We start from the raw sequence: 22,257 nt of genomic DNA, 5'->3' as shown, positions 1-22,257 counted from the left end.
GAGACAGCAGATGAATAAAGTGAGGTAATGGAAAGAGTTTTTTAGCCCAAGGAGATCGAAGTAGGGTTGCCAACCCGCCAAGAGTCTTTAGGAATTGAAGATTAATCTCCAGGTCACTGCTGCGAGCAAGCCTGGAGAAAAATCGGAGAGTCATTTATTTTCTTTGAACACTTTTGCTTATTAATTATAAAAATATTGAAGATGACAGTCAAGTATCATCCAATCGAGTATGAAGAGTCTGTTCGCTTTCCAATTGGTGCGGGAAGGCGGGGCGAGGCCAAGCTGGACATGTTGAGTGAACAATGGCGGGAGTGTGGGGTGAGTCGTTTGGAGGTGGGAGGTCATTAATTAAACCTCCAGAAATAGGTCCAACCAGAGTTGGCAACCCTAGATCGAAGTCAGGTGATTCCTGTAGCAAAATAATACCGTTCCTTTGAGATGCTGAAACTCTGCAACCTTAAAATGAGGCTGGATGCATTTTTTTTCAGTTCCAACTATTGTATGAAGGGATTCCACTGGAATACTCTGTAACAACAAACGGTAATTTCATTCTGCTAATTGCTGACACAACCCTCTCTAAATGTTGCAGCTGCTCAATGAAACAATCTGCTCTTTCTACCTGGACATCCCAGACAGGCAGCATGTGGTTAAGGTCGAGATCACTTTGGATGCCTTTCCACAACGAGGCTTACAACCAGTTAATGGCAACTCTCAGGTAAGTGGGAGATTTAATTTCACATATCCTTTGCAGACTGCAATTAAAATAGTTTAAAACGAATCAGTGCTTAAAGACCATAATTAAAGGGGATTGCTGTCTGTTGAATATTGTTTGGTGACTGGAGTTCCCTTTGGCTTTGGACCCTGAATTTTGATTAGAAAGTGTTTGGAGGAAGTGCGGATCTAACTTTCATGTTATTACATTCACCTTTTTGTTGTTAGAATGAGTGCAATGCTGGCATTGCCCCTGATTTCTCTCCGTGTGAATAAGTCCAACCTTATGTGTAGTGTTACTATGTATGTGCTTAACTTAGGTGAAAATGAGGCAGATTGGAAGTTGCCCTCTTTGCTCGCGATTTTGCTAACGCCGTCAGGAAGTACTGGGCATCGGAAGTAGAAGTCTTTCCACTTCCCAACTGGTGCGGGATAGCGGGGCGAGGTGAGGAGGGACATGTTGGGCCAGTGGGGGAATGTGGGGGTGGGGGCAAACAGCCATTTCTCCGCATCTGTCAGGTTTCAAATAAAGAAAGGAAATGTTGGAAACACTCAGCAGGTCAGGCAGCATCTGCAGAGAGTGAAACAGAGTTAATGTTTCAGGTCAATGACCTTTCCTCAGAACTGGAAGCTGAAAGGTCATCGATCTGAAACGTCCATTCTGCTTCTCTCGCCACAGATGCTGCCTAACCGGCTGAGTGTTTCAAGCATTTTCTGTTGTTATGTCAGATTTCCAGTATTTTGCTTTTAGAATCAGGTTTCAAATTCTGTTTAGTAAGAAAATGATATCCGATATAGATTACACATGCTAAATGTAAACATTTGCAATGCAGTTTTCTTATGGTTTACAGATTGACTTTGTATAACAAATACTGTTTGTAAATGTAATCATAGTGACACAATGGTTTTGTTGTGTCATGGATCATGTCATCACACAATTCTTTATCTACAAACCTAATTATCATTAATAAACTGGATCAGGTAACAATGCTTTTTTTAATGCAACAACACACAACATGAAGGATCCTAAATTAAGCAGCAAGGGTCTTTAATGACGAAATGTAGATCAGCATGGAAAATTTCCAAAGTAAGGAAATGCCTCGGATGTTAGGTCAGAGTTGTGGTTATGTTTACAATATCTGATCCAGTGCTGAACATTGTTTATGAATTCCATGTTTTCCAAATAAACATTTTAAATATCAGCAGCAACAGCAACTTACATTTATACAGCATCTTTAACGTAGTAAAACGTCCCAAGGTGCTTCACTGGAGCTTTAGCTGACAAAATTTGACACCTTGCCACATAAGGAGATGTTAGGACAGGTGACCAAAAACTTGGTCAAAGAGCATCTTAAAGGAGGAGAGAGAAGTAGAGAAGCGGAGAGGTTTGGGGAAGGAATTCCAGAGCTAAGGGCTGAGGCAGCTGAAGGTACGGCCGCCGATGGTGGAGCGATGAACATCGGGGAGGTGCAAAAGGTCAGAATATCACATCAGAAAGCATGAAGGTCTGTTGTAAGCATTGGAAACATCAACAGTCACTGTGGAGCTTAAAGTGGAGCTGTGTGGAATGGTCTGGCGTGGTATGGCATTCTGGCACACTTTCGAATCGACCAAAGCCACAGAGTTTTCTGTTCGGAGGGGAGGGCAGTGTGTCACCGGCAGTGTAGTACAGTTCCATGTCAGAATTCACTGGGAATCCAGTGCATGTGTATTACTGAGCTACCTGCAGACTCGAGGGGGCTGAGCATCTGAGGTTCTTAGTGATTTAGTTCAAGGCAGGGAGCTGAGGGCGGGGAAGGGAGGCGGAGAAGATTGGTTTCCACATTTTAGGCTTGAAAGACTGAGTTCATCCAAATGTTCAACCCTAATCATAGATACCAACTGGCACAAAAACAGTGAGGATACAGCACTGAAGCAATCAGACCAGACAGAACTGATGGTAATTTTTGTCTGGATGGTGAGACAGTTTAGCAGTGGAAGCAATGGTTAAAATGGGTGTTTACATTATTATATCTCAGAATCTAAAATGACTCCTTTTTTAGTTTGTAGCTTACAGGAGAAATGAAAGACATTGTAAGATTAAAGAGCATGGTGCTACGGACCTTTTATCTAGCTTGCCTTCTCCCTCTCCTGTATATTTTCTGGCACGTGCATATCTTTCAGAGAAGCAATAATTCACCTGGCCCTAACTTTACACACAGCTTTTGTAAATCACAGCAAAATCAGATAAGTCCATTGATGCAAAGCTCATACAAAACAGTGTAAGAGCTATGGGACAATAATGTAAAATGGGCGACAGCAAATTGGCCGACCATTTTACATCTCTTCCCCCAGTTTTTATTTCAATTGACTTCAATGAAAATAGAAATCGGGAGCCATGTAAGACGGGCTGCTGACTCGCTAGCACCCATTTTCCACCATCGCGCAAAGTCAAAACGATACCGTATTCTTCATGGTGTGCTGACCTCTAATATCCTTTCTCCTGCCGTGTATCAAACTAATTTACTCCGACACGGCAAGCAAGCCCCAGGTGGGCAGAGGAAATGTTTCAAGAATACCCTCAAAGCCTCCTTGAAAAAGTGCAACATCCCCACCGACATCTGGGAATCCTTGGCCCGAGACCGCCCAAAGTAGAGGAAAAGCATCCGAGAAGGCGCTGAACACTGCTAGTCTCTTCGCCGAGAGCAAGCTGAAGCCAAGCGTCGACAGCGAAAGGAGCGTGCGGCAATCCAAGCACCCCAACCTCCCGTTCCTCCAACCACCATCTGCCCCAACTGTGACAGAGACTGTAGATCCCGCATTGGACTCTTCAGTCACCTGAGAACCCATTTTTAGCATGGAAGCAAGTCATCCTTGACTCTGAGAGACAGCCGATGATGATGATTAAACTAATTCATCAGCTCTGCTTGGCGAGTATAGCTGAGGAAAGTTGCATAGACATGAACACAGTGTAGAAATGTTCTCTATTTCGAAGTTTGGTGGAAGTTCAGTTGAATAGTTCTGGTTGAAGATTTACGATGCTCAATGCTCTGCCACATTGAAGCTCTGAATGTAACGGTGCGTGGGTGGTAAAGCGGCAATTGGACGAGCTACTTGTGAAGTTGGCTTCTTGCAGAGATTTTCCTTTAAGATTTAAAGGTGAAACATGCCACAGCGGCATTCTGCTCAAAGATTTTACAAACAACAATAGTATTTCAAAGGTTTTAGATAGGCATCTTCGAAAGTCAAATGAGACTCTCCCCAGCACCACTGCCATTGCCATCAATAATAAAATACAGCTGCTCCCCTTATAATACAAAGGAGCTTGGCAGGGATTGAAACAGAACATTATGCCTTTTGTAGCCTTAAACTATTGGCAACCTGGTTTCCTGCTATTTAAATATTAGCGTTTGTTGCTCAGCATACTTTATTTCAAAAGAGTAGTTTTTCAACAATATTACTCGATCAGAATCTTGCTTTGCAGACTCTTAAGGAGAATTTTAACAGAATACAGGAGGTACCAAAAGGGGGGACAAAACAGAATGCAAAACATAGCTTTGTAAACTCATTTGTAAAGAATATATGTCATTATATTTGTGCAGATGTCATAAGAACATAAGAAATAAGAGGACTGCAAGCCTGCTCTGTCATTCAGTAAGACCATGGCTGATCTTCTACCTCAACTCCACTTTTCCACACTATCCCCATATCCCTTGGTTCATTTAACATTCAAAAATCTATCGATCTTTTGTCTTGAATAAACTTAAATGACTGAGCATTTACAGTCCTCTGGGGCAGAGAATTCCAAAGATTCACCAGCCTCTGAGTGAAGAAATGTCTCCTCATTGTAATGTATGTATGCCTGGGTTTACCTGCCACCAGGGGGGGGCGACCGTCGGAGGTCATTGGGCCACAGACACACACGTGCAGTCCTTGTCTATAAAGAAAGCCTCCATGTTTAATCCTCACTTTGAGAGCTAATAAAATAGAGTCAGGTCACACCTGATTGAGTTCACAGTACTAAGCCTATTGAGTTATTGCATACGCAACATTTGGCGACGAGGCACAATACGAACTTTCACCCACAAAAAAAAAATGAGCACCGTTGGAATCCTGGAGCAATTCGTGGAGGGAGAAGATTGGGAGGATTTTACAGATCGCCTCGACCAGTACTTCGTGGCCAACAAGATGGATGAAGACGCTGACGCAGTTAGACGCAGGGCGGTTTTCCTCACGGTTTGTGGTCCAAAAATCGATGGCCTCATAAAGAATTTGCTCTCACCTGCACGTCCAATGGAAAAGACCTATGAGAAATTGTGTGCTCTGATTCGGGACCATCTCAAACCTAAAGAAGGCTTCATTATCTCAAGATATCACTTTTACAAGCATGTTCGTTCTGAGGGCCAGGATGTGGCGGAATTTGTTGCCGACCTGAGACATCTCGCTGGGCCGTGTAAGTTTGGAACCACGTTGGAAGACATGCTGCACGACGTCTTTGTAATAGGCATAAACCACGAGGTGATCCTGCGGAAGCTGCTGGCTGTAGAGACGCTGGATCTGAGCAGGACCATCACGATTGCCCAGGCTTGCCTGACCACGGTCGATAGTACAAAGCAGATATCCTCGCAGTTGGAACTCCACGGCAAGTACTGTGCCCAGATTGTGTCGTCGGTTGGCAGAGCTGCACCTGGCAGGGCCTACCCGACTGTGTTTGTAAAACCTGTAGCTGCTCAAAGTCCGCCATTGGGCACGAATCCGATTTCACCCTGTTGGCGTTGTGGGGGCAATCATCAACCTCATCAGTGCCGTTTCAGACAGTATATTTGTAGAGGCTGTGCGAAAATGGGGCACCTTCAGCGGATGTGTCCACTGCTCAGCAAGTGTGCTGTGACATACCACATGGATGATGATGACCGATCCGGAGCGGATCCGGCAATGCAACCTGAGATACCCGAGGAGAAAGTGTATAGTGTACATTCGTTCCTGACAAAGAGCCAACCGATAATGATTGAAGTAAAATTGAACGGCGTGCCGGAATTAGACACGGGTGCGAGTCAGTCAATTATGAGCCAGAGAATTTTTGAAAAGCTGTGGGACACCAAGGCCGTGAAACCCAAGCTGAGTCCAGTAAATGCAAAATTGCGTACCTACACCAAAGAGCTCATACCAATGATTGGCAGTGCAGCAGTCAAGGTGTCGTACGATGGGGCGGTTCATGATCTATCGCTGTGGATTGTTCCAGGCAATGGTCCAACGCTGTTCGGCAGGAGTTGGCTCAAAAAATAAAGTGGAACTGGAACGATATTAAAGCTTTGTCATCGGTGGATGACGCTTCGTGTGCTCAAGTGCTGAGCAAATTTCCCTCGCTGTTTGAACCGGGCATCGGCAACTTCACGGGAGCCAAGATGCAGATCCACCTGGACTCGGATGCAAGACCCGTCCATCACAAAGCCCGGGCGGTCCCATACATGATGAGGGAGGTCAAAATCGAACTGGGCAGACTCCAACGTGAAGGGGTCATTTCACTGGTCGGATTTAATGAATGGGATAGTCCCATTGTTCCTGTGCTGAAGAGTGATGGCACTGTCAGGATTTGTGGAGACTACAACGTTATGATTAACCGAGTTTCAAAACAGGATCAGTACCCATTACCAAAGGCTGATGACCTGTTTGCAATGCTAGCCGGGGGGAAAGTCGTCACCAAATTGGATCTGATGTCAGCCTATATGACACAGGAGCTTGTCGAATCGTCGAAGAAACTTACGTGCATCAATACGCATAAAGGGCTGTTCATTTACAACAGGTGTCCTTTTGGAATTCGCTCGGCTGCAGCTATATTTCAGAGAAACATGGAAAGTTTACTCAAGTTCGTCCCTAGAACTGTGGTATTCCAAGATGACATTCTGGTCACAGGTCGTGACACTGCCGAACACCTGCATAACCTGGAAGAGGTTCGACATCATCTGGACAAAGTGGTGGTCAGGCTCAAACGTTCAAAGTGCGCCTTTATGGCACTGGAAGTCAAATTCCTGGGAAAGAAGATTTCTGCAGACGGCATCAGGCTTACGGACTCAAAAACAGAGGCCACCAAAAATGCACCCAGACCCCAGAATGTGACGGAGCTGCGTTCATTCCTTGGTCTTCTTAACTACTTCGGTAATTTCTTACCTAAATTGAGTACTGCACATTCTGCTCAGAAAAGGCAACAACTGGGTTTGAGGAGTATCTCAAGACAGGGCCTTCGAGAAGGCTAGAAATCTGCTTTGTTCCAACAAATTGCTGGTACATTATGACCCGTGCCAGTGTTTAGTATTGGCCTGTGACGCTTCATCACATCGGGTTGGTTGCGTGCTCCAACAATCCAATGAGTCGGACAAACTACAACCCGTTGCGTACGTGCCGAGAAGCACGTCTAAAGCGGAAAGAGTCTATGGCATGGTAGAGAAAGAAGCTTTAGCCTGTGTATATGGGGTTAAAAAGATACACCAGTATCTGTTTGGGTTTTGTTTCGAACTTGAAACCGATCACAAGCCGCTCATATTTTTGTTTTCAGAGCATAGAGATATCAATACCAATGCGTCGTCCCGCATCCAGAGGTGAGCGCTGACATTATCTGCCTATGATTCTGTCATTCGCCAAAGACCTGGCACCGAGAATTGTGCCGATGCCTTGAGCCGTTTACCGTTGCCCACGCCGGAGGTGGAAACGCCACAGCCCGTAGACCTACTGTTGGTCATGGATGCCTTTGAGAGTGAAGGGTCGCCTGTCATTGCACAACAAATTAGGACCTGGACCAGCCAGGATCCAATCTTATCGGTTGTAAAACGTTGTATCCTTAGTGGTGATTGGTTGGCCATTCTCAAGAAACCTTACAACCATCGCAAAGATGAACTAGCCATTCAATCTGACTGTTTGCTATTGGGTAATTGTGTTGTTATGCCCAAGAAAGGCAGGGAGAGATTTATACGGGATTTACACAGTACCCATCCCAGTATTGTGATGATGAAGGCCATTGCCAGGTCTCACGTTTGGTGGCCTGGCATTGACTCTGATTTGGAGTCATGTGTGCATCAGTGCAACATTTTCATGCAGTTAAGCAATGCACCAGTGGAATCTCCGCTAAGTCTGTGGTCGTGGCCATCCAAACCATGGTCGAGGATCCACATCGACTATGCGGGTCCTTTCCTGGGCAAAATGTTTTTGGTGGTGGTGGATGCGTATTCCAAATGGATAGAATGTGCAATCATGTCATTCAGCACATCCACAGCCATCATTGAGAGCCTTCGTGCCATATTCGCCACTCATGGTTTGCCCAACATCGTCATGAGCAACAACGGATCGTGCTTCACGAGTTTGGAGTTTTAAGAGTTTATGAGATTCAGTACTATCAAGCACGTGAGGTCAGCACCATTCAAACCTGTGTCCAATGGACCACAGACACACGTGCAGCCCTTGTATATAAAGAATGGTCCAGCGGGCCGTCCAAACCATCAAGCAGAGCCTGAAACGCGTAACTCACGGTTCTTTGCAGACTCGCTTGTCACACATACTGCTTAGTTACAGGACGAGACCCCACATGCTTACCGGGGTCCTCCCTGCTGAATTGTTGATGAAGAGAGGTCTCCAGACCAGGCTCTCGCTTGTCCACCCTGATCTTAACGATCACGTCGAAAACAGACGTTAACATCAGCAGTGGTATCACGATCGCACTGCCGTGTCACACAACATCTCTATTAATGGTCATGTGTATGTGCTAAATTATGGTCAAGGCCCCAAGTGGGTCACTGGCACTGTTACGGCCAAGGAGGGTAACAGGGTGCTTATTGTCAGGCTCACTAATGGGCAAACACACAGGAGGCACATTAATCAGACGAAATTGCGGCACACAGACGAACCGGAACAGCTTGAAGAAGACACCATCAATGACCAACCGATTCATATTCAGCCATCAGAAGACCCTGCTGTTGTCAATGAATCTGGACCTTCAATCCCCGATATGGACACTGCCACTCCCATTAGATCGGCTACTCAGCCTCAAGTCATAAATGACTCGGAGAGCTCACCCAGATCTGGAATTGAACTGAGACGATCAACTAGGGAACGGAAAACCCCAGACCGTCTCAATTTATAAATAGGACTGATACCAAGATCTTGGGGGGGGGAATGATGTAATGTATATATGCCTGGGTTTACCTGCCACCAGGGGGAGTGACCATCGGAGGTCATTGGACCACAGACACATGTGCAGCCCTTGTATATAAAGAAAGCCTCCATGTTTAATCCTCACTTTGAGAGCTAATAAAGTAGAGTGACGTAGAGCACCTAATTGAGTTCACGGTACTAAGCCTATTGAGTTATTGCATACGCAACATTCATCTCAGTCATAAATGGATGATCCATTATTCTGAGACTGTGGCCCATAGTTTTAGACTTCCCAGCCAGGGAAACATACCCTGTCAAGCCCTGTAGGAATGTTATATGTTTCAATGAAATCGCCTTTCATTTTTCTAAATTCTAGGGAATACATATGCCTTGTCTCATCAATCTCTCCTCATAGGACAATCTTCCCATCCCCGGAATCAGTCTTGTAAACCTTTGTTGCACTTCTTCTAAGGTGAGTATATCTTTCTTAAATAAGGAAACCAAGACTGTACACAGCCTTCCAGGTGTGGTCTCACCAAAGCCCTATATGATTGCTGTAAGACTTCTTTGTCACATAACAATAACCTCCATCTATATGGGGGTTGGTTCAGAAATAGGTATCCACTGTAAGTGAATGTAACTTTACCACTCCTTGGAACTGACTTTGAGTGACCCACGCCCGACGGTAATGGCCTCAAAATGAGATGGGTAGCCTTACTGCCCCGTTAACACTGGCAATTGGGCTGCGCCATTTTAAAATGGGTCCACCACCGGCTGTCCAAAGCACTTGCCTGTTTCAGGCGCTGGGCCCTTTTTAATATGTGAATCGGGATCCTGTGGCGAAATAGGACCCTGATTACCATTTTAGGGAGGAACTGTTCGGAGCCTGCACCATGCAGCACCATATCTTTAGTGGGTGCATGGTAAGAGGATCATTCACCCCCTTTTGAACATAAATAATTCAAAAATTAAGTTTACAAATACTTCAAATCTGCTAAGTAATTGAATTAAGCCCACAAGGGCAGTAACTGCTGAGAAGGAAATGACAGAAGCAAGACCTTATCCATAAGTCCAAAGGGCAAGGCTTTCCTCACATCAAAAATGGAATTATTTTCAAATATATCGCAGTCTCCAAATTGGTTATTTTATGTTATGATATAAATAAAAATATATTTTTAAATATTGCTGGTCTAAAGGTCATATGACATCAGTATGTTTTTCATTTTGAAATAGTTGCCCAAATATAACGCATGCCTCAGGGGACCACAAGTGTGTTCTAACTTGAATCTGACATCAAAGCTTTCAAATGGTGAGATTAGTGTTTCACAATCACCAACGCTCTCTGAGCCGCTAACTCTTTGCAATAATTATGCTGCAGCTAGACACTTATTGCACAATTTTGTTCTTCGCAAAATATACATCAGGACTTGTCACTGAGCGTCAAACTCAAGTTCACTTACAATGCCCATTCTGCTCAATCTGAACTGGCCGTGTTCCGAACATTCATTGAAATAATGATTCAGGATCTCTAATGGAATTGTTGGTTTCACGGCATCTTCAGGTGTTCAGACTGACCTGAAATCTACCACATGCAAGAAACATTGCAATCCTGAAATGATTTTAACGGTGTAATTACAAGAGATAGTCAGTATAAAGGTAGCTATTTAGTGCTCGATATTCCAGTTCCTATTTGTAAGTGAGATGCACTATAATTTAAGAAATCAAAGATCAATTCTTAAGTTTTTATAAATATGAGGATTCATTTCACAGTAGGAGTGCCTTTCTGTTCAGTTTCACTGTGAGTTAATTGCAACATTGGAAGAATTTGTTTGTCCTTGTAGATGAAGCTTTGCTTTGTTGCATAGAAGATGTAAGAGGAAATTATCTTTCTTATCATATCATTTTTAGGCTACATGATCTAATTCAGAGTCCGACCTGATCTGTTTGGCTTACTGATGTTTGTAATAATACTTCCCTTTTCCAAAGGTAACTGCTATCTTATATAGTTTGAAATGATCCGAGAGCCCTCGTATTGTGATAAGGAGAAGTGAAAAACCTGTGAAATTAGTTTATTAGTTTGATGGGTCCTAGTCCTTGACATCCAATTATATTACAGTTTGATGGGCACAAGTCCTTGACGATCAGGTCCTCAAATCTGCCACCAAGCTCATGGGCTACAGGGCTGTAGTAATACCCACCCTCCTGTATGGCTCAGAGACGTGGACCATGTACAGTAGACACCTCAAGTCGCTGGAGAAATACCACCAACGATATCTCCACAAGATCCTGCAAATCCCCTGCGAGGACAGACGCACCAACGTTAGCGTCCTCGACCAGGCCAACATCCCCAGCATCATAACACTGACCACATTCGACCAGCTCCGCTGGGCAGGCCACATTGTTCGCACGCCTGACACAAGACTCCCAAAGCAAGCACTCTACTCAGAACTCCTTCACGGCAAACGAGCCCAAGGTGGGCAGAGGAAACGTTTCAAGGACACCCTCAAAGCCTCCTTGATAAGATGCAACATCCCCACCAACACCTGGGAGTCCCTGGCCAAAGACCGCCCTAAGTGAAGGAAGTGCATCCGGGAGGGCGCTGAGCACCTCGAGTCTCGTCGCCGAGAGCATGCAGAGACCAAGCGCTGGCAGAGGAAGGAGTGTGCGGCAAACCAGTCCCACCCTCCCTTTCCTACAACGACTGTCTGTCCCGCCTGTGACAGAGACTGTGGTTCTCATATTGGACTGTTCAGCCACCTAAGAACTCATTTTTAGAGTGGAAGCAAGTCTTCCTCGATTCCGAGGGACTGCCTATGATGATGATAATGATTACAGTTTGATGGGCACTAGTCCTTGAATCACATTATATTACAGTTTGATGGGCACTGGTCCATTGACTCATGTTAGATTACAGTTTGATGGGCACTAGTCCATTGACTCACATTAGATTACAGTTTGATGGGCACTAGTCCATTGACTCATGTTAGATTATAGTTTGATGGGCACTAGTCCATTGACTCATGTTAGATTATAGTTTGATGGGCACTCGTCCTTGACTCATGTTAGATTACAGTTTGATGGGCACTAGTCCATTGACTCACATTAAGTTAAGGTTCTATAGAACCAGCACCTCTCTAGTACTTCTCTTAAGCATTTATCCTTCGTGTGTGAGCATGGACAGTGAATGTTAAGAATGAATTCAAACAAGGGAACATTAGAGTCGAGCCACTCCTATAATTATCCAATAGCCACACATGCATGCTTTAAAACACAGATCACCATCATGATCAGGGATAGGAACTTTGACTGGCTTTTCCCTTCCTTAGCTCAGAGCCACTATTGCCAACTCTAGAACCCCAATTTCCACCCCACTGTTGGGATTCAGACCTGCTCCAAATAGTTTTGGCCCAAGCCCAACACAAAAGCCTGCCTCCAGAGTAACATCCTGCTCGATGGAAAGAAAATCGGCCAAAATGGATAAGGGGGAACCAGTGGATGTGGTGTATTTGGATTTCCAGAAGGCATTCGATAAGGTGCCACATAAAAGGTTACTGCACAATATAAAAGTTCACGGGGTTGAGGGTAAAATATTAGCATGGATAAAGGATTGACTAACTTACAGAAAACAGAGAGTCGGGATAAATGGGTCATTTTCTGGTTGGCTAATAGTAACTAGTGGGATGCCACAGAGATTGGTGCTGGGGCCTCAACTATTTACAATCTATTAATGACTTAGATGAAGGGACCGAGTGTAATGTAGCCAAGTTTGCTGATGATACAAAAATGGGTGGGAAAGCAAATTGTGAGGACACAATAAATCTGTAAAGAGATATAGACAGGCTAAGTGAGTGGGCAAAAATTTGGCAGATGGAATATAATGTGGGAAAATGTAAGGTTATCCACTTTGGCAGAAAAAATACAAAAGCAAATTATAATTTAAATGGAGAAAAATTGCAAAGTGCTGCAGTATAGAGGGACCTGGGGTCCTTGTGCATGAAACACAAAAAGTTAGTATGCAGGTACAGCAAGTAATCAGGAAGGCAAATGGAATGTTGGCCTTTATTGCAAGGGGGATAGAGTATAAAAGCAGAGAAGTCCTGCTACAACTGTACAGGGTACTGGTGAGGCCACATCTGGAGTACTGTGTACAGTTTTGGTCTCCGTATTTAAGGAAGGATATCCTTGCATTGGAGGCTGTTCAGTGAAGGTTCACTAGGTCGATTCCAGAGATGAGGGGGTTGACTTATGAAGATAGGTTGAGTATGTTGAGCCTATACTCATTGGAGTTCAGAAGAACGAGAGATGGTCTTATTGAAACATGTAAGATAATGAGGGGGCTCGACAATGTGGATGCAGAGAGGATATTTCCACTCATAAAGGAAACTAAAACTAGTGGACATTGTCTCAGAATAAGGGGCCGCCCATTTAAAACTGAGATGAGGAGGAATTTTTTCTCTCAGAGGGTTGTAAATCTATGGAATTCTCTGCCCCAGAGAGCTGTGGAGGGTGGGTCATTGAATATATTTAAGGCAGAGATAGACAGATTTTTGAGCGATAAGGGAATAAAGGGTTATGGGGAGTGGGCAGGGAAGTGGAGCTGAGTCCATGATCAGATCAACCATGATCTTATTAAATGGCGGAGCAGGCTCGAAGGGCCAGGTGGCCTACTCCTGCTCCTATTTCTTATGTTCTTATGTTCTTATGTTCTTAAGCCCAACACAAAAGCCTGCCTCCAGAGTTACACCTTGCTTGATGGAAAGAAAATCGGCCAAAATGAAAAATGGGTGTGCCGATTCGCTGCCGCCTGTTTTCTGACACTACCCAAGTGGAACCTATACCCCACTGTTTCTTAGAAAGAGGGGGATATGCATGGAACAAGAATCTTCAAAGGTGGGGTCCGTACAAAACAGTTTGGGAAACGCGGAGCTTGATTATAGGCAGTTCGCAGTGTTTATTTCAAAACAACGAAAGTAAAGAAACCTTTGCAGTTCTCGGAAGTACTTGGACTATTTGTCCTTAAATGGAAATCTTGTACATGAGAAATGAGCCTTGTGGTGTCCTTCAATCCTCTTCTCCCATCGAGTGGTACATTGAAGAGGGAACTGAGCAATATAAGATCCAAAATATATTCTGATTTTTTTCCCCTTGATCCACGCTGCTCTAAAAGAAAGACTTGCATTTATATAGCGCCTTTCACGACCACCGGCCGTCCCAAAATGCTTTACAGCCAATAAGTACTTTTGGAATGTAGCCACTGTTGTAATGTGGGAAACGCGGCAGCCAACTTGCGCACAGCAAGCTCCCACAAACAGCAATATGATAATGACCAGATAATCTGTTTTTTGTTATGTTGATTGAGACAGATTGACAGCTATCATTCACAATGAGTCAGAACTGAGCCACTGGACACTCCTGCAGCAACAGAGCCTTCAATCATATGAGGTCTTATTAATATTACGCCAATCTCCCAGAAAACAGATAAGTAATTCACACATTATCTGAGAGACTCTTTCTCACAGTGGCCCCAATGAGACAATTGCAAAGGCCAGGGATAGAAGGAGAAGCATTTGACAGCCTGTTGTTTACTATTAATTATTTCCATCATCTGTCTGGACTTATCTCCCAACACACATTAAGCAATCTACGTAAACAAATGCCAGACACCTCCATTTGATGCAGCATCTACATATTAGTCAGGGATGTGGATTTCCTCCATTCTAATTTTGCATCTTAAGCTACAGAGATAACAGCTTCCCTCGGGGCGGTCACTGGGAATCGATATTGGACATATGAAGCATTAAAAATATATAATATAGAGTTTTTTCAAATCTGAAAATAGACTGACCTCTGATTTGGAACACACACACGTCAAATTTTTAATATTAAACAAGTATCAAATTATAGTTCTTTTAATGAAGTGTCCAGCCATATTCTATCATTTATATATCAGAATATATTTTTTAAAATAGAGACATTGCATTAGCAACAACAGATATGATAACGAGAGATTTAGAATGCTACAAGCACAAGGAACTAGTGAAGGGAAGGGGTGGTTTACTAATTAGCATTGACCAGAAGGTAGAGTCATCACTCACTGTTTATTCTCTCACTCACGGTTCACAGTTTATTCACTCAAATTTCTAAACAGGCTCACCAGCAATCTCCTCACATTAATGTGCTACAGATGTAATTGAAGCCAATGAGATGTATCTGTGCTGCTACCTCCTATCTAGATATCTCTTCTTGTGCACATCATGGCTGTTTGAGAGTCCCTGGGGTTGATGGCGATGATTCCCCTCTCTTTTCTACTGGTTGCCCTTATAATGTACATCTTGTGGAGAAACTTACGATTTAAAAACATAAATAAGTATAAAATTGATGCACTCAGTACAACATAATCCAACTAAAGCAAATCAATACTTGTTTTTTTAATGCGGATGCCTATTTTTGAAAATGCTTAAAACCTTGATCCATTTTACATTCCCTCAATGTTTGGATTGAGCAGTAGCTTACATTAAGGGCTATAAAATGCAAATATAGTTGACTCTGTTTTGTACCTTGATGAATTACTGCCATATTTTCTTCAACCCTCATAGAATATTAATTTTTACATTAACTGCTTTCAATTATTGTCTTCTCATTTACTCAAATTGTCTTAGCATGTGTGTTGAAGGTCTAGTTATGTTTCTGATTAAAAAAGATGGAATAACGATAATTACATAAAAAATGAATATATTAAGTAATATTACTGATTGCAGTTACTTCCATTGCTGTAAGGATTTGTGTACATCTACACAAAGAATGATCCTACTCATGTGTCTGTCTTTCTAAGCAGCCGTGAGAAAAAACAAAGCTGCACCACTTACATAGCACCACACACTGTTTAACTTCATACATACTACGGGTCAGTGAATGTAGCTCCAACATTAGTCGCCGTGCCTTCAGCTGCCGAGGCCTTAAACTCTGGAATTTCCTCCCCAAATATCTCCTCTCCTTAAAATCTACCTTTGACCAAGCTTTTAGTCACCTGTCCTAATATCTTCTTCAGTGCCTCAGTGTCAAGTTAGTGATTCAGTTCCAAAGTGGTTTACAGCCAATGAAGTACTTTTTGAGGTGTAATGTTGGAAACATGACAATCAAGTTGTGTACAGCAGGATCCCACAAACAGTAGGTAACCTTTATCATTGTTGTTGCCAAATTAAGTTAATCTGGGGGTAAAGTCATGGCAGGAGAGCTCGGACACGTGTCATGCTCCTCCTGTGCTATGTGGGAAGCCACGGACGCTTCCGGTGTCCCTGACGACTACATGTGCGGGAAGTGTATCCGGCTGCAGCTCCTGACAGACCGCATTGAAGCACTGCAGCTGCGGGTGGATTCACTCTGGAGCATCCGCGATGCTGAGGATGTTGTGAATAGCACGTTTAGTGAGTTGGCCACACCGCAGGTAAAGGTTACACAGCCAGATAGGGAATGGGTGACCAACAGGAAGAGCAGTGGAAGGAAGTTAGTGCAGGGGTCCCCTGTGGCCATCCCCCTGCAAAACAGATACACCATTTTGGGTACTGTTGGGGGGGATGCCTCATCAGGGGAGAGCAGCAGCAGCCAAGTTCATGGCACCGTGGGTGGCTCTGCTGCACAGGAGGGCAGGAAAAAGAGTGGGAGACCTATAGTGATAGGGGATTCTATTGTAAGGGGAATAGATAGACATTTTTGCGGCTGCAATCGAGACTCCAGATGCAAGGGTCAAGGATGTCTCGGAGCGGCTGCAGGACATTTTGAAGGGGGGGGGGGGTGAACAGCCAGTTGTCGTGGTGCATATAGGTACCAACAATACAGGTAAAAAATGGGATGAGGTCCTACAAGATGAATTTAGGGAGCTAGGAGCTAAATTAAAAAGTAGGACCTCACAGGTAGTAATCTCAGGATTGCTACCAGTGCCACGTGCTAGTCAGAGTAGGAATAGCAGGATAACTCAGATGAATACGTGGCTTGAGGAGTGGTGCAGAAGGGAGAGATTCAAATTCCTGGGGCATTAGAACCGGTTCTGGGGGAGGTGGGACCAGTACAAACCGGACAGTCTGCACCTGGGCAGGACCGGAACCAATGTCTTAGGGGGAGTGTTCGTTAGTTCTTTTGGGGAGGGGTTAAACTAATATGGCAGGGGGATGGGAACCTATGCAGGGAGACAGAGGGAAGTAGAATGGGGGCAGAAGCAAAAGATAGAAATAAGAAAAGTAAAAGTGGAGGGCAGAGAAACCCAAGGCAAAAAGCAAAAAGGGACACATTACAGCAAAATTCTAAAGGGGAAAAGTGTGTTAAAAAGACAAGCCTGAAGGCTCTGTGCCTCAATGCGAGGAGTATTTGTAATAAGGTCAACGAATTAACTGCGTAGGCAGCAAGTAACGAATATGATATAATTGGAATCATGGAGACAGGGCTCCAAGGTGACCAAGGCGGGAAACTCAACATCCAGAGGTATTCAACATTCAGGAAGGATAGACAGAAAGGAAAAGCAGGTGGGGTGGCGTTGCTGGTTAAAGAGGAAATTAACGTAATAGTAAGGAAGGACATTAGCTTGGATGATGTGGGATCGGTATGGGTGGAGCTACGGAAAACCAAAGGGCAGAAAACGCTAGTGGGAGTTGTGTACAGACCACCAAACAGTAGTAGTGAGGTTGGGGACAGCATCAAACAAGAAATTAGGGGTGCGTGCAATAAAGGTACAGCAGTTATCATGGGCGACTTTAATCGACATATAGATTGAGCTAACCTAACTGGTAGCAATGCGGTGGAGGAGAATTTCCTGGAGTGTGTTAAGGATGGTTTTCTCGACCAATATGTCGAGGAACCAACTAGAGGGCTGGCCATCCTAGACTGGGTGATGTGTAATGAGAAAGGACTAATTAGCAATCTTGTTGTGCGAGGCCCTTTGGGGAAGAGTAACCATAATGTGGTAGAATTTTTTATTAAGATGGAGAGTCACACAGTTAATTCAGAGACTAGGGTCCTGAAATTAAGGAAAGGTAACTTCGATGGTATGAGACGTGAATTGGCTAGAATAGACTGGCGAATAATACTTAAAGGGTTGATGGTGGATAGACAATGGCAAACATTTAAAGATCACATGGATGAACTTCAACAATTGTACATCCTTGTCTGGAGTAAAAATAAAACAGGGAAGGTGGCTCAACCGTGGCTAACAAGGGAAAATAAGGATAGTGTTAAATCCAAGGAAGAGGCATATAAATTGGCCAGGAAAAGCAGCAAACCTGAGGACTGGGAGAATTTTATAATTCAACAGAGAAGGACAAAGTATTTATTTAGGAGGGGGAAAATAGAGTATGAAAGGAAGCTTGCTGGGAACATAAAAATTGACTGCAAAAGCTTCTATAGATATGTGAAGAGAAAAAGATTAGTGAAGACAAATGTAGGTCCCTTGCAGTCAGATTCAGGTGAATTTATAATGGGGAACAAAGAAATGGCAGACCAATTGAACAAATACTTTGGTTCTGTCTTCATGAAGGAAGACACAAATAACCTTCCGGAAATATGAGGGGACCAAGGCTCTAGTGAGAAGGAGGAACTGAAGGAAATCCTTATTAGTCAGGAAATTGTGTGAGGGAAATTGATAAGATTGAAGGCCTATAAATCACCGGGGCCTGATAGTCTGCATCCTAGAGTACTTAAGGAAGTGGCCCTAGAAATAATGGATGCATTGGTGATCATTTTCCAACAGTCTATCAACTCTGGATCAGTTCCTATGGACTGGAGGGTAGCTAATGTAACACCACTTTTTAAAAAGGAGCGAGAGAGAAATCAGGAATTATAGACCCGTTAGCCTGACATCAGTGGTGGGGAAAATGTTGGAATCAATTATTAAAGATGAAATAGCAGCGCATTTGGAAAGCAGTGACAGGATCGATCCAAGTCAGCATGGATTTATGAAAGGGAAATCATGCTTGACAAATCTTCTGGAATTTTTTGAGGATGTAACTGGTAGAGTGGACAAGCGAGAACCAGTGGATGTGGTGTATTTGGACTTTCAAAAGGCTTTTGACAAGGTCCCACACAAGAGATTGGTGTGCAAAATTAAAGCACATGGTATTGGGGGTGATGCACTGACATGGATAGAGAACTGATTGGCAGATAGGAAGCAGAGAGTTGGGATAAACGGGTCCTTTTCAGAATGGCAGGCAGTGACTAGTGGGGTGCCGCACGACTCAGTGCTGGGACCCCAGCTCTTTACGATATACATTAATGATTCAGATGAGGGAATTGAGTGTAATATCTCCAAGTTTGCAGATGACACTAAGCTGGGTGGTGGTGTGAGCTGTGAGGAGGATGCTAAGAGGCAGCAGGGTGACTTGGACAGATTAGGTGGGCAGGCAAACACATGGCAGATGCAATATAATGTGGATAAATGTGAGGTTATCCACTTTGGGGGAAAAAACACGAAGGCAGAATATTATCTGAATGGCGGCAGATTAGGAAAAGGGGAGGTGCAACGAGACCTGGGTGTCATGGTACATCAGTCATTGAAAGTTGGCATGCAGGTACAACAGGCAGTGAAGAAGACAAATGGTATGTTGGCCTTGATAACCAGGGGATTTGAGTATAGGAGCAGGGAGGTCTTACTGCAGTGGTACAGGGCCTTGGTGAGGCCTCACCTGGAATATTGTGTTCAGTTTTTGTCTCCTAATCTGAGGAAGGACATTCTTGCTATTGAGGGAATGCAGCGAAGGTTCACCAGACTGATTCCCGGGATGGCAGGACTAACATATGAGGAGAGACTGGATCGACTGGGCCTGTATTCACCGGAGTTTAGAAGGATGAGAGGGATCTCATAGAAACATATAAAATTCTGACGGGACTGGACAAGTTAGATGCAGGAAGAATGTTCCTGATGTTGGGGAAGTCCAGAATCAGGGGACATAGTCTAAGGATAAGGGGTAAGCCATTTAGGACTGAGATGAGGAGAAACTTCTTCACTCAGAAAGTTGTTAACCTGTAGAATTCCCTACCACAGAGGGTTGTTGATGCCAGTTCATTGGATATATTCAAGAGAGAGTTAGATATGGCCCTTACGGCTAAAGGGATCAAGGGGTATGGAGAGAAAGCAGGAAAGGGGTACTGAGGTGAATGATCAGCCATGATCTTATTGAATGGTGGTGCAGGCTCGAAGGGCCGAATAGCCTACTCCTGCACCTATTTTCTATGTTTCTATGTTTCTATGACTAGACCAGATCATCTGAATTTTAGTGAAGTTGGTTAAGGGATAAATATTAGCTCGGACATCAGGGAGAACTCCCCAGCTCTTCTTCAAAATAGTGCGATAGGATCTTTTACATCCACCTGAGTGGGCAGTTGGGGCCTCAGTTTAATGTTTCATTTGAAATGTGACACCTCGGACTGTGCAGCGCTGGAGTGTTAGCCTAGGCACGGGTCTTGAACCCACAACCCGCTGACTCAGAGTCGAGACTGCTACCAAGGCTGACATGCTCCATCTAAGGGAGGATGTTAAAATAGTGGTTAGCACCAGAGATTAGACCAGATTTAGACAAGAATTCAGACCATATTCACAGTGGAATACAACTTGCTGTATCTGCAGAATTACAAGAGACACAACAAAAATATTATCATAGTCTCTGCTGCTTAATTCTTAGCTGCAGTTTAAGCCCTCCCAACCCACGCTCATTCCTTTTATATCTGCTTGCTGCATTAGCATTTTCATTTTCAGCTGCAGTGAATAAATAATATTTTATCATCTTGGCAGCTTTTTTTCCCCCTGCAAGTCATTTCTTGCCGAAGTAAAATAATTACCTTCTCCGCTAATCTTTTCCTGAAGCTATTGACTGCATTACCTGAATCTTAATGAAGATTCTCACCTCCTACGGAACTACCGCAAGTGGCAACTCAATTAACCTGAATTCTGCGTCGCTCCAGTGTTATGCTAATGTTGGGTGGATGGATTTCCTTCTGATTTCGGCCTTGCTTACTGCCGGTTGCAGTGTCTTGACATTTCAATCTGTAGCTGTTTATGCATCCTATCTACCCAAGGCGCACCTCAACAGTGGAGGCCTTTGTTGCCTATTGGAGGCTTTAGTTAAACTATGACAAGACTTTGGAATTATCTGTGCTCAAGGACTGAAGTAAAATTAGCCTCAAAGCTATAAGATTACAATGCTCTAGCGTCTTCCATAACCGTCGTCTTGTAAAAGCATGTGCATGGGGTTTGTTAGCAAAGGCAAATTGGCATAGGGTAAATAAGACTGGAGAGATGAACGCTTGGCTCAAAGACTGGTGTGGAAGAAATGGGTTTCGATTCCTGGTGCACTGGCACCACTACTGGGGTAAAAGGGAGCTATTCCATTGGGACAGGCTTCACTTGAACCGTGCTGGGACTAGTGTCCTGGAGAATCGGATAACGAGGGCTGTAGAGAGGGCTTTTAACTAAATAGTGGGGGGAGGGTTCAGGTGAGAGGAAATTTAAAAAGTCAAAGAGAAAGGAGAAGGCAATAGAGCAGGGTAGCGATGGGGGAAATGATAAATACAGTGTGACACGAAGGGACAGAATGTATAAAAATTAAAATGTATCAGAAAGTGGGGTAAAAGCAGGGGAAAATTGTAAAAAGACAAAATTAAAAGCTCTTTATCTGAATGTACACAGCATTCATAACAAGATAGATGAATTGTCGGCACAAATAGATATAAATGGGTATGATCTGATAGCCATTACAGAGACATGGTTGCAAGGTGACCAAGGCTGGGAACTAAATATTATGGGCTTTTTGACATTTTGGAAGGATAGACAGAAAGGAAAAAGAGATGGGGTAGCTCTGTTAATAAAGAATGAGATCAGTTCAGTAATGAGAAATGATATTGACTCAGAAGATCAAGATGTAGAATCAGTTTGGGTGGAGATAAGAAATAATAAGGGGAAGAAGTCATTGGTGGGCGTAGTTTATAGGATCCCTAACAGTAGCTATATTGTTGGACAGAATATAAATCAAGAAATAATGGAGGCTTGTAAGAAAGGTACGGAAAAAATCATGGGCGATTTTAATCTTGATATTGATTGGACAAATCAAATTGGCCAAGGTAGCCTTGAGGAAGAGTTCATAGAATGCATCCGGGATGGTTTCCTTGAACAGAATGTTGTGGAACCAACCAGGAAGCAGGCTATCTTAGATCTTGTACTGTGTAATGAGACAAGATTAATAAATGATCTCATGGTAAAGGATCCTCTAGGAAAGAGTGATCATAGCATGGTTGAATTTCAAATTCAGTTGGAGAGTGAGAAAGTTGGGTCTGAAACCAGTGTCCTGATCTTAAATAAAGGCGATTACAAAGTTATGAAGGCAGAGTTGGTTCAAGTGGACTGGGAAAATAGATTAAAGACTAAGACGGTTAATGTGCAGTGGCAAA

At 43.7% G+C, this 22,257-nt stretch overlaps 1 protein-coding gene across 1 annotated transcript in view; it reads left to right on the top strand.

The window, feature by feature from the left end:
- Positions 1-687: 687 nt before the first annotated feature.
- axin1 (axin 1) overlaps positions 688-22,257 on the top strand; it is a 318,392-nt gene continuing 296,822 nt past the window's right edge. The window contains exon 1 of the mRNA XM_070901075.1: positions 688-715. The gene's annotated coding sequence lies outside the window, so the exon portion shown is untranslated. The remainder of the gene's footprint in view (positions 716-22,257) is intronic.

The sequence above is a fragment of the Pristiophorus japonicus genome, chromosome 15 (assembly GCF_044704955.1).
Source record: "Pristiophorus japonicus isolate sPriJap1 chromosome 15, sPriJap1.hap1, whole genome shotgun sequence".
Classification (NCBI taxonomy): domain Eukaryota; kingdom Metazoa; phylum Chordata; class Chondrichthyes; family Pristiophoridae; genus Pristiophorus; species Pristiophorus japonicus.
The sequence above is the reverse complement of the archived record's forward strand: the minus strand, read 5'-3'. Positions and strand labels throughout refer to the sequence as shown.